This window comes from Sinohyriopsis cumingii, chromosome 1 (assembly GCF_028554795.1).
Source record: "Sinohyriopsis cumingii isolate HCF-2022 chromosome 1, ASM2855479v2, whole genome shotgun sequence".
Classification (NCBI taxonomy): domain Eukaryota; kingdom Metazoa; phylum Mollusca; class Bivalvia; order Unionida; family Unionidae; genus Sinohyriopsis; species Sinohyriopsis cumingii.
In genome coordinates this window covers 110,114,797-110,128,821 of record NC_142961.1, presented here as the reverse complement: position 1 = coordinate 110,128,821, position 14,025 = coordinate 110,114,797, and the positions used below count along the sequence as shown (strand labels likewise).

The following is a 14,025-nucleotide window of genomic DNA, read 5'->3' as shown; positions in this document are numbered from 1 at the left end:
CAATGCTACAGAGCAATCTCCTGCTCGGTCACACTATGATACATGACACATTACTTTGGTGGCAATACAATACATACCATGATACTCAATGTATCATTTAGTTAGCAGATGATACAAAACACTGTTGATACAAACATACCATGATACTCAATGTATCATTTAGTTAGCAGATGATACAAAACACTGTTGATACAAAACATGCCTGGCTATATTGAAAAGTATATGTGGTTCTCATTGAATGACCCCAATTTTAACTGCTAAATTGTTTTTGGGGAAGAAACAAAAATAATTGGAAAAAAAACTTCATGAAAATAAAAATTGATAAAGGGATGTTACTACAGTTTAAGTTAAATTCAGGATGCAAATGATGCTTTCTTGTCTAGTTTATGCTTCATTTAAAATCATCTGAACCAAAAGAATAAAAAAGAAAAACAAGCTGTATCAACCTACCTACTATCATGACTTTTTCACTGTAACCAGAACCACTCATATTTTTTTACTGGCCTGATACAGACCCTTTAACCATGTCAATTTCTCTTTGCATATAATGTCCATGTTGATGTGGTGCAATGTAAGCATGTGGCTGTCAGTCTGTCATTGCATATAATGTCCATGTTGATGTGGTGCAATGTAAGCATGTGGCTGTCAGTCTGTCATTGCATATAATGTCCATGCTGATGTGGTGCAATGTAAGCATGTGGCTGTCAGTCTGTCATTGCATATAATGTCCATGTTGATGTGGTGCAATGTAAGCGCATGGCTGTAAGTCTGTCATTGCATATAATGTCCATGTTGATGTGGTGCAATGTAAGCGCATGGCTGTCAATCTGTCATTGCATATAATGTCCATGTTGACGTGGTGCAATGTAAGTGCATGGCTGTCTGTCTGTCATTGCATATAATGTCCATGCTGATGTGGTTCAACGTAAGGGCATGGCTGTCTGTCATTGCATATAATGTCCATGTTGATCTGTGGTAATGTAAGCACATGGCTGGCTGGCTGTCATTGCAAATAATGTCCATGTTGATGTGGTGCAATGTAAACGCATGGCTGTCAGTCTGTCATTGCATATAATGTCCATGTTGATGTGGTGCAATGTAAGCGCATGGCTGTCGGTCTGTCATTGCATATAACGTCCATATTGACGTGGTGCAATGTAATTGCATGGCTGTCTGTCATTGCATATAATGTCCGTGTTGATGTGGTGCAATGTAAGCAGGTGGCTGTCTGTCTGTCATTGCATATAATGTCCATGTTGATTTGTTGCAATGTAAGCACATGGCTTTCAGTTTGTCATTGCATATAATGTCCATGTTGATGTGTTGTATTATCTGACCCCTGAAACGTGAAATATTTCCAGACAGGAGCCTTAAAAACAGCAGAGGGTTACTATGGGATATGAAGTTTTTTAAATGGACATCAAATCTAGAAACAATCTTAAATACCTGTACCAAAATTTGTACAGAATAAATATGATTCATTTATAATTTTTCACGCATGTAATCTTATCTACTTTTAAAAAAAAGAAATCCGCTTTTTTAGATACTGAGACTGGAGGTCTTTCTCACTGATTAAGAAAGGTAGACTTAAAACTAAAGTGTTAGTAACAAGTTAACTTGGCAGGAGGTAGTAGCCTACTGCTGAGCTCTGTAGCATCAAGGTCATGCAAGATACACTAAAGTGGGTGGTATTATAGAAATGGAGACAGATGTAGCTCTACAATGACGCCAAATAATCTGGAAGTTCTAGTCGCACTACAAAATACAGAGGAAAAAACGTAATTTTTGGACCTGATTTTGTTTCACCCAAAATTTGCCGGTGGTCGGAATCTGATTTTGTGTCTGGATTTTAGACTATTTGGTCTCAGATCTAAGGCAGAACGGTATGAACTGCAAACAGACAGATGAACCTTTACAAAAAGTAGGATAAGATGGGCATTTGGAATAAAGAGTGGTCTCGATACGAAAATAATGGGTCCGTTAGGCAAAAAAATAAAAAATAATCCAAAATACAACTTTTACCCATCGGCTCATGCATGAGCCAAACAGCTAATGACAAACGTTTTCCGACTCGAATTTCAGGTGAAAATGACAAAAACCTCCAGGGGTTAATGTGTTATAATGCACAAAAAACGACACTGAAATTCAATTTTTTTAATACTTTTCTCAGCATTAATTTATGTAAGTTTTGGATATATCACTGTTACAAGATAATGTCTCGATGCCAACATTTATCAATGAATCACATAAATACACCTATAATACAAAGTAGTGCTCTTGTAACACTATGCCAATAATTACCATTACAAAGTTAGAAGATTTATCTTAATTTATCCATTAAATTATATATATATATATATATATATATATATAGTGAATTATAAATATACACCTGTCAGAAGCAAAGTGTTATCCCTGGATTCTATAGAAGAATGCTTGATAGCAGGCAGAATTAATATTTAAAACCAATAATACTATCATACAGGTCTGAATCTCCGTAGAGTACAAATTAAAAATTATCTAACCTGTACGATAGTTTATTTGTATTATATAAATATTCAAACTACAAATAAGCTTTCTTAGCAATGTAGCTATTTTTAACAAAGTTTTTACATAATGATATTATTTGAAGATATACCAAAGTCATCATACGGTTAAGTCAAGGATTTGATTCTTTAGTCATTGGATTTGATTCATTAATGCCTCTCTCTCTCTCTCTCCATGTCTCAATGCAGTTGTTTTAATTAGTACAAGGATCAGGGTTTTTTACATGTCATTGACAAATTGTGTCTATGAGGCATCTTCTGGGTAAATACTGCTTTAGGGTCAATCTGGACTCTTTCATCCTTCTATCTGCAGTGTCACTGACTTCAAGATGAAAATACATCTGTACTGTATTTGTAACTGGCAAAAGGTGGGGTGGAGCTAAGCTGTATGATTAAGCTAGAGTTTAGTTTCAAGGTTGAATTAAAGAAAATGAAGTGAGAAAATGAAGTGGCCCATAATGCGAAGTTATTTATCACACACATTTCTTGATCTATACTGTATTTGATCATATGTATTATTCACATATAAAAACTGTTCCCCATTTTAAAAACAATCCCCTTACAAAACTGCCTATGAAAAATCACCCTTTTGGATGGAAAACCTGAATGTGAGAAAATCACTGATCTTTGACAAGAATGTTTTCCTTAAGATATTGAACCCACATTAAGATGCATGGAAAAGGTGCAAGAAAAGTCTAGACAATGAAGTGCAAGCTATGGTTTACCACCTTTAAATTTTCAATTTTTTTTCATTTCCAAAGAAAATAAAGAGAATAAATTCTTAATTCCAATACAACTAGAACAAAATCTTCGTGTTCGAGCAGGTGAAAGTGTACTACAGTCTATTATTTTTTATGACTTTCATTTAATTCCACAAATACATTTTTGTACACTGCAATAAATGTGATTAACTCAATCAAAAACCTTTCAAAAATTAAATCAATTTACCCAATGATCTAGTTTATTCAATATTGTTAATAGCTATGTTATAGGTCAATGAGATCATGACTGTGTTTCACACAAAATGAAGAGTACACTTGTTAAGATATTGTGACATGCTAAGTTACCTATCATTCATTGCATTACTTACTTCCTGCCTACAATGAATGCATGGGTGAATAATCCAAATTCAAGCAATCAAATCATGAACATTACATGGTTAAATAAATCATATTTTTAATAAAAAAATTCAGCAACTGCTTTTTATCCAAAATATCTGACAACTGAAAATATTTCAACCTGCTGGGTTAAATACACCATAAAAATCGCAATTACTTTGATTTTTTATTTTCAAACCGTTTCAAGCAAATGCAGATTATAAATTGCCATCTAAATATAAGATATGTTCTAAATTTTTAGTCTGGATGGCAAAGACATTACTTACCTTTTCTACAAGTGTAAATTCATCCAAATATCCTTTAAGTGAGAACAATATCCATAGGAAGTCATCATAACCTACACCACACTTCAGTGAAGCCCAATAACTGGTTGAGATGGTATTATATAGGCTTACATATCCTATCTATTACTAATTTTAGCCACTAGATCCAGACATCAAATATAAATTACCATGTATACCCATGTACAATATCCACCTAACTGCATGTAATGCACTGGCAAATCTGAGTCTATGATGCTCATTTTAGTTATAACTTCTAGCTATAGATACAGAACCTTTTGCTACTGGGATGAAATGGGGGGGGGGTGAGCAGTTTTGAGATGGAGTGATTAATTGTGGGGTGGGTGAGCAGTTTTGAGATAGAGTGATTAATTGTGGCTATTGGTAACTTTTGCCATTTTACAGTGAAGATCAGTAAAACTAGAAAAGAGGGTCCCTGTGAACACCTACCCACCCCAAACCCATGCTGGATCTGTCACCAGTCTGCAAGCAAACTGCTTTCTAAGATCCTAATCTGCCAATACACAGTGTCACTGTATATTGGGGTGTGCATTATACAAAGATTGGTATGGTATTTTGGTGTCAGCGGAGGGATTCACCTTTAAGTTATGGCTTCTGGCTACAGGTACTTGAGGTTACTTCGATAACTACTGAGAAGATGAGTGTCATTTTTCATGAGACTTTTTACTCTGTGTTTACTGGGAGAATGAATTTGTCACATGGAGTGTTCTCAAGGGAGCTGACATCTAACTTAATGTTAAAGCATCATACATCATGTTAGAACTTGAAAACAAATACTAGTATACTGGGAAAAAAATGCTGTGTTTGATTAAGCCAGTCTAATCTTGTAGAGTTCTATTCTATCAAGCATTCTCCTCTCATTCAAATATAAATACCAGTAATTAACACTTTAATGAATGATTTAAAGGTCAGTAGTTTTAATCTATTTCCATATCCTCACTCTTACTTGTGAAGAAAAAAAAACAAGAAATACAGTTATGTGTCCATCATCCAGGATTGGATATAACCTTTAAAATCACCTGTCCACAGAGGACAAGTTGGTTCTTGTTGTTGTGGGGTTTAACGCCATTTTTCAGCACACGATAGGCTATACATGGCAGCCAGTATTAATGGTGGAGGAAGAACCTAGGAAAACCCCCAGAAAGAACCACCAACCCACGAGAAGCTACTGGCAAGCTTTCTCACATACCCACATTGGCCGAATCCGTGACTCAGACCCACGCAGACAGAGATGAGATGGCAGTGATCCGTAATGGAGAGCACTTTAGACCACTTGGCCACTCGGGGCCCCCAGGACAAATTGGTAATGAAACTCTTATCAACTGTTTCTTTTACATGCCTCTTAACATCTGTGTGCAACTCTTCATTTTTTCTATTGTTATAATTTTACTTTTATTTTTGCACCATATGGCGGGGGCCCCAAGTGGCCGAGTGGTCTAAAGCGCTCTCCATTATGGATCACTGCCATCTCACCTGTCTGTGGGGGTTCAAGTCTCAGGCTCGGTAAATGTGGGTATGTGAGAAAGCTTGCCAGAAGCTTCTCATGGGTTGGTGGTTCTTTCTGGGTTTTCCCAGGTTCTTCCTCGCCATGTGTAGCCTATCTTGTGCTGAAGAATTGCATTAAACCCTACAACAACAACAGCAGCACCATATAGCCACTGTTGTACTTTGGTGCCGTTATATACTAATACATGTACATACAAATTTTTATAACAAGAAATCTGAAGTGACACAAACACTTAACTGGATAATGGTTCAAATTTTTTAATATATATTTTTAAAACTTAAATTAAAGAATATATAGTTTAATCCTTCAGATCACTTATCCAGGGATGAAAATTTTAATTTTCAGTTCTCCCAGGCAAACAGAGCAACGTAACATCCAGCCATGCAGGCTGTCATCCCAATATAGGATATACATGTAACAAACCAATGACTAACAGAGAAAGAGAAACCTCAGGAGACAAATGTAATTGTGAGTAACATTATCAGCAGTATGAACATTAGTCAGACAAAATCTACATATCTATCCTGGTTCAAATAAATGATGTCTTACTGAACATTTTTAGAAAATTTACATTCTCTACAAACACTTTCATTGCAACTTTAGAACCAACCTGAAAACCCTTCAGCCATTACCTTTGAATGCAGTTGTTGCTCTTGTAGGGTTATGGTGGCCAGTCTAAATGGTGGAGGATGTACCCAAGAAAACCCCAGAAATAACCTCCAACCCACGAGAAACTACTGGCAAGCTTTCTCATTTACCCACACTGGCTGAACCCGAGACTCGAACCCACACAGAGATGATTTGGCAGTGATCCATAATGGTGACTACTTTAGACTACTCAGCCTTTTATTCACTGACCGACAGCAATGTTTTATTGAATTTCATCAATTTGGGCCTGAATCAAGTTGACTGTCTGCCCTTAAATAGGTTAAAAATATGTTAACTCTGACTTACCTTAAATAACTGGAGGTAAAAGAAAAAAATATCTTAAGATTGTGAACAAATCCCAGGCCTGCATCGTGAAAAATAAAGTTCCCTAGGAGGGGCAAAGGGAGAGCAGTTGCCCTATTTTTTTAAAACTCACTGTGCAATATAAAAATGTATATATCCCTTTGATTTTGGCTCGGCACCCCATTCCACCCCAAAGAAAAATTCATGTGGATGCCCATGACGGTTCATATGTAAAATAGCCCCATTTAGTCCAATTCTAGAATGAACACTGTGCCTTTTATGGCAAATGTTACAGGCTGAAATCAACTAGCTTTTTATGGCAAATGTTACAAGCTGAAATCAACTAGCTTTTTAAGGGCAATAGAATAACAAGCAGGACTGATCACTGTTTACATTAGACTTATAAAAACAACATTCCGGAATGAATTTGTGTGATACAGATATAAAAGATGTCCGCTTCCTTAAGCTTCAATTACGCAAATCAATAACAGTAAAATTTCACACCTGCAAAACGAGGACATGTTGCAACAGCATTACTTTGTATAATAACTGCAAAAAGTCAGATTTTTAAAAAAAAATCATACAATTTATAAACTAAAAGAATCCATTATCTTCAAACAACTACCATATATACTTGCTTAAAAGTCAAGTCCCTATAATTTGCAACTGCAGAGATCTGCCATCGCATAGTACACCTGCAGCTCTAGGTCTTTGCAGTTTGTTAGGAGTAATCAGTGGAGCAAACAAGACAGACCCTGATCTACAGGAACATTATGCTATGGTACATCAGGATCTTTGTAATTTGCAGTTTGATGCCACTAATAAGCAAGTACATACGGTACTTCACCTTTTCATTATCTTTGGAAGTACAGTGTACATGCATACAGTTCAGAATTAAAGGACAAGGGGGAGTCGGCCTAACAGTAAAACAAAAAAAAGGGATTCCTATGATCTTAAAAAAATTTAAATAAGGTTTTCAACAGGCTGCCAGCAGCAAATGAAATGGCTGACTACAATAATTTTACCATATATAACATGAAGCCCAGCTGCACACACCATATACATTGTATACTCACTTTTAAATCGAGGCAAACTGCAAACAACAAAGATCCTCACACGCCATAGCATAATACACCTGTAGATCTGGGTCTATATTGTTTATTCTACTGATTTACTCTTAACTAACTCCACAGACCCAGATCTCCCAGTGCATCATGCGATGGCAGATCTGGGTCTGTGCAGTTTGCAGTTGGACTAGATTTATTAGTGAGCATAGATGGTAACATAAATCACAGACCTGACAGCATGTAACATGTTAGTAGAGCTGGGTGACTTATGCTGACATTACAAGCAGAACAAATGATGTACACCCCGATTTCTCTGTACATAAGCATATCTGGGTCTTTGCTTCCCCAGTACTAGTTTGATTTTGGCGTTTCATGGTACAGCAACACTCTGAAAGTAAATGATACAAACTGAACTGATAAGAATTGAACCGGCACCCTTTTGGTCACTTGTTCAATGCCTTCACCGCCAAGCCATAACAATTCCTGCCAGTGCATGTAGATCTGGTTACCGATATACAAATTCTTTCACTTGGACACACGAGTTCAACATAAGCAAATCCTGTACTTAACAAATCACATACAGTACTGTCAATTTATTATAATAAAACAGTGCATCAATGTTCATGGGATATCTATTAATTGTATATGCCATCAGAACTTTGCACAAAAGACAGTCTATACAAAGAATTTATTCTGTTAATCTGCACCCTCATGATGTTTAAGCAAAGTGGGCTTGTGTTTTTGCATGCTGGATGAAACTGTAGTGTGCAGCTTCTAAAGTCTTAAATAACTGACTTAAGGATAATATGATTTGGGGTTTACGTCATCTAAATGAAGAATCCTCTTTAATGGATATGGAAACCTGCCAATGCAACTTTGTTCCAGAATTTGATGCTATCGTGCATTAAGGCCTAAAAGAACAAAAGTCAATTGTATAGACCAATGCAAAGTACTGGCTGAAAAGAATTTCCAGGAATTCAAATATATGGCCATTACTTCATTTTAACTGCTGAGTGTACAAAACATATTCTTCAGCAATAATAAGATTTTTCAAATTAGCTATTGGACTTAAAAGGGGTCATCAACTTACAACTATTTTCAGTTAGGGCCAACAATGCATCATAGGAAGTCTTCTGACTTTCCATTTTGGAGGAGCTAATTACATGGTGGAAATATCCGACATGAGATTGGCACCACTTTCATTTCAAAAAGAGCAATTAATAATAACAACATTTTCAAGATGGCTCCTATGGTGGCAATTCTGGCCATAAGATCAGTACCATTTTCATTTATGACCAGCTTGACATAAAAAGCCGTTTTATTAGTTAAAAACCCCGTGTTAAAAAAAATCATTCATACAATTTTCATTGTGAACCAATTAGTGATATTTTTGTTTATACTGTCCCTGCATTTAAGTGAACAAGTAATTGAATTACTACCCCTCTATACCCTTAAAATCCATCTTAAATACCAAAGATCCAATTCTGGTCATATGGAGTCATAAGATAAATTGGGAAAATAATATCTACATATTTATAATTTTTAGTTGGGAAAATAATATCTACATATTGTTAATTTTTAGTCTCAATTGCCAAAAAAATTTACTCAGGACCCCAAAATTTTGATTTAATTCAAATCAGATAAATGAGTTCAGTGTTTCCAATGCAAAAACTGGCTTGAGCGGAGTTCAATAAATACCAAAGTTAAGAAAAGAAAGAACAGATTTGATAATGGTATCAATTTTGACGAACATTCAATGAATATTTGAATAGGAAAATGTGACTATGTGTAGTTGCATTTACAGGAATTTGTCATACACTATGTCAAGCTGCAAGTTAAAAAGATCAAGAATTCTTATAAACATTGCAGGAGCAAAGAGATGATATGCTCACCTTCCGGTGACAAACAGAATAATATACAAATTTCACGGCAATCCACCAAAAGCTGTCAGACTACATGCACTCACAAAATGGTGTGACAAGTAGATTAACCGACACGAGGAGTCCTTGAGGCAGAGGTCTAAAAAAACCGACTTTTGGACAACCAGTCAAGATCACCAGTCAAACAGTTTGTCGCATCCATTGTCAGGGTTTTATCCTGGTTTATCCAACAGTTAATTTGAAATGTTATCTATCATCAAAATGTCAATAGCATCTGTGCTCTAAAGGTCTGTTTGCCAACACAATAATCATATTGCACACCTATTCAGGCAGAAACAGATGGTGTTATATTTATTTAGGCAATATGGGATAAAAATTCTGAAAAGGCAGTTCAGGAACTGTCCAATTAATAGGATTAATAAAGAAATAAAATTGATTTCATATTCAACAAGCCAGATAAGAAGAAGAATAAAAACAAGAGACCCCTGATGGGACTGACATTCTATTTTAACTGAAATGAATTTCTAAGAATTCAATGGATAAGGCAATTTCTTTTTTGTAATCTGGTGAGTGTCGAATGCATTTATGACATTCTCCACCAGTAACAACATTTTTATGATGGCTGCCAAAGCGACCATATACGAGGTCCTATCAGCACCATTTTCACTAGGTCATCAAGACACTTAGTGAAAAATTCATGTTGGTATCACCATCCCTTCTGAAGCAATAATGATACCAAGGTCTTCAAAATGGACATTGTTGTGGCTATATTGGAAATCCAAATGGCACTATTTATATACACAACCATCCAGACACTGGGATGAACGTGTATGTAGAGTTTCATGACAATCCTCCAAGTAGTTTAGAATCAGCAGTAATAACAAACACTTAAACAGACAGATTGATAATACTTCAAACTGTAACCTGTTTTTATACATTGAGGAAATAGGTTGATTTCTGCATACCATACAATTGCACATGAACTGTTTGCATTTGGTTTTGTTTTCCCTACAAAATTGGAGAAATTAATTCATATTCTACATTTGGTTTTTTTTTCCTGGCTTGACAGAAAAGGTAAAGGATGCTCAAATTTATCATTCAGGTAACACAAGCCTTGTTTTGTGTGTGTGTGTGTGATTTGGATTTTTAACAATTTTTCAGTCATATCGCTACGATGTCTGCATGTGGCAGTTTACAGTGATGTCTAGCACTGCATGGGGTATCATACCGCAGACATGTAGCATGATGTCACATTCTCCTGACACCAGGCCAACCAGTCCTAACACTAGCCTCTTAATGCTGAGCACCAAGCAAGGCAGCTGTTAGCACCATTTTTGTAAGTCTTTGGTATGACTTGGCCGGGCATCGAACCCACGACCTATCGCATCCGAGGCAGACGCTCTTACCACTAGGCCACCGGAGCGGTCAAGCCTTGTTGTGTCTTTGTTGAGTTGTCAATGAGACAGTATTATGTACCTCTGTCCCATAGTAATGATCAAAGATATTTGGATTTGATAAACTTGGGCGACAATGGCAGTTTTGGGCAAGAGAATGTCCCTTGGGCTCACTCAAGGTTTAACCATTTATTGTAATGATCTATATTTTTCACCTTTAATGTTTCATTTCGCATTTACTTCTTACAGAATTTAAGAATTGGTACCCATGTTTACAACTGTTTTGAAGGGTTTAGCTTTCTAAATTCTTTACATTTTTAGATTCTGTGAACCTTACTTTTAATTTGCACAATATACAGTAACCATTAATGTGCTGACTTACCAATAAACCTCAATACATCACTAAAAGTGCAACACTGAACAAGTGAACCTGTATCTATTTTTGCATCTACATGTAAGAAGATAGGGCCAAAATTAAAATTAAGTTTGTTTCCCCTTACCCGACCGACCCTCTTAAAATCCGCCGACTGAAAAAAATTTTTTGAAAAATTTGCGATAGTATTTTTTTTTTTTTTTCGTTTTGTTCAAAAGTTCGTTTTTTCGTTTCGTTTCGTTGTGCGATCCGTATTTTCATGCAGTCAACAAAATCGATGTCACTAGCGCGCGAAAAACGTTTGTTGCAAGGTGTTTAAATTAGATAGGAAAAGCATCATGACCGGCATGGCCGGCAAAAGAAAATACGAAGAAGATTTCATTATATGTGTAAGCGTAATCGCGAAATGCGGGAAATCAAACAAAAAAATTTGTAACAACAGAATACTAGAATACTCAACGGAGTGTACATGGGATGATGTATATCACGACATTACCAATGATACAGACTTTCGCCCTCATAAAGCAGATGTACTGAACGTCAGTTTATCAGACAAACTGGATGGAACGATGACTTTTCATCCAGACCTTCACGAAGGTCTGCATGTGGTGAAAGAGTTTAATCAGCGACTGAAATATGTTACATTTACGGTGACCCGTGATGAAAGTGTTGGGTTGGATGATGTTTCCTCAACTACTACTAGTACAGAAAATCAACAAGCACCACCTGCACGGACTGCCTTTTCTGTTTTAATGTCTACTTCCGTGGCAACAAAGCTACCACAACTTAAGGACACAAATGCTGAGCGTTTCACTGGTATAAACAATTTTTTTTATATGAAATAATGTTATTTTCAAACATCTGTCTGACAGTTATTAGAAATGAATTCATGCACCCTCTGACAACTGCAATCTTTCTAGAATTTTTACTGCCTTCCTAATAATATATTTAAAGTCTGTTTGTCAAGTACAAATGTTTAAGCTTTGACCGACAATAAACACAGAGCATACACAATATAGCAAAAACTATACATATATAACATACAAAACAAAAGCAGACAATAAAAACATTAAAGACATACATAAACATAACTGCTGTGAGTGTCTAAAACCACGATGCATATACGCTAAGACGAAACTAACAGCAAGAGACCAGAGAGCTTTGACACATACTTTGGAGAAATACGACTATACTTGTGGTTCTGTTATCACACCTGATGGTAAGTTCTAATGATTTAATATTTTATACTTTTATCCAAGTCCTTAATACTTTATTCAAAAATATACCTATACACTCTTCACATACTGAATGCGGTTTGACTCTTACCTTGATTTAGAATCATGTCTGACACTGTCAGAGAGCCCAGATAGTTTTTAATGCTCTTTCATGTCAGATATTGCTTTTTTTAACTGTGATTTTCTCTTAGTACTAGCCATTGCACTAAAATTTTAATGCGAATATTATTTTACAAGTATTCCTGTTTCCTGGTCCATGCTCCCAATTTTTAGTGAAGTCCAAGTTGCTCATTTATCTTTTTATACTAGTTTCTCTGTGTTTATAAAGATAATTATTTACAGATTTAGTTTCAGGTTCTATATGCTATTTGTTGTGTATCATGTCTAGTCACCTTCGGACATTAAAGTTCAATTTTGGATAATTGGTGTTCTATTTAATATATTTTAGGAGACATCCTACAGGGAAAAGTGTTTGTAAGACTACAATTGTCTTGTGCTGTACACATTGAATTCCCATACTATGCCAGCAACATTGGCAGACCAGATATTTGTGCTCATTGTGGAGCCATAGGAGCAGAAAAATCCCAGGAAATGACTGGAAGATTCCGTACTGTTCTACCAGTGTGCCAGCAATGTTTAGCATCTGGAAAGGACATTCCAAAACGAAACCCAGTTAAAAACTAACCAGCAGCTCTTAGTGACATTTAAAATGATGTTTTGCATTGTTTGTTTCTTTTTTGTTAGTTAGATTTCTACATGTATTTAGTGTTCTGACATTACTTTATTGACATGTTTCTGCATATTTGAGACACTATTCAATGTCTAACTTTATATTTGTGCATTTTGACAGGTCTTGCAAATATGTTAAGTCTCATTATATATTGAACCCAATGATACTAGTCAGAAAGAATACTCAAGACTTTTAAAATACTTTTATTAATTATTTTAAAACATTTTTATACATTTGACCTAGTCAGAAAAAATACTAAGGGTTATTCCAGCAAATATCTACCTTAACCCAACACTCCTCAAAAACTCGGAAAAAAACACTTCTTGCACTTTTACATGTGTATCTTTATATTTCATTGAAATTACTCTCATTTAATATATGTTTCAAAATTTGAGTAAATCTGTTAAATTGGTACCCTGGCCAATGCCTGCAGGGAGTATTTTTATTGGAATAGCCCTTATCAAAAACTAATCTAGTCTATAAAACATTTTAAACTTGTTCACAAGTTACTGTATTTCAGTTCATGAGTTACTGTATTTCAGTATTATTATTAAAGTTGAATTTATCGTTTTTCTGTTTCCTATGTGTCAGTTTATAGTGTCATGAATTTCATGAGAAAAAAAAATTATTAGCCTACCTACCTACCCAACTTCAAATTGTTGGGTAGGGTAAGGGGAAACAAAGATATTTTTAATTGCGGCCTAATAATACAAATGTAAGTAACAGTTTTCTAGTACATAAGATTGATTTCCAAAAACAAGTAATTCTGTATTTATTGGTTGCCTGTCCCATAGCTTGAATCCTTAAATTTCAGCATATAATGGATCATATCTGTATCAACCTTCTGTAAAAGATTATTTTTGTAAAACAAGTATAAAAATAAACAGATCACTGTGGCATTCAGACTTTCAATCAGCACCAA

The 14,025-nt window shown here is 35.5% G+C and overlaps 1 protein-coding gene and 1 long non-coding RNA gene across 7 annotated transcripts in view; one reads left to right on the top strand and one right to left on the bottom strand.

Moving 5' to 3' along the window:
• LOC149807591 (adhesion G protein-coupled receptor L3-like) overlaps positions 1–14,025 on the bottom strand; it is a 149,559-nt gene that overhangs the window by 118,677 nt on the left and 16,857 nt on the right. The window contains exon 1 of one of the 6 annotated variants that reach the window (XM_089968506.1): positions 3,931–4,017. The exons of the other annotated variants lie outside the window; for them this stretch is intronic. The gene's annotated coding sequence lies outside the window, so the exon portion shown is untranslated. Of the gene's footprint in view, positions 1–3,930; positions 4,018–14,025 lie in introns of those variants that run through there. 6 annotated transcript variants of the gene reach the window in all.
• On the top strand, positions 10,994–13,673 carry LOC149807592 (uncharacterized). The gene is made up of 2 exons (XR_016423015.1): positions 10,994–12,357; positions 12,822–13,673. It is a non-coding gene; the product is annotated as an uncharacterized LOC149807592 (long non-coding RNA).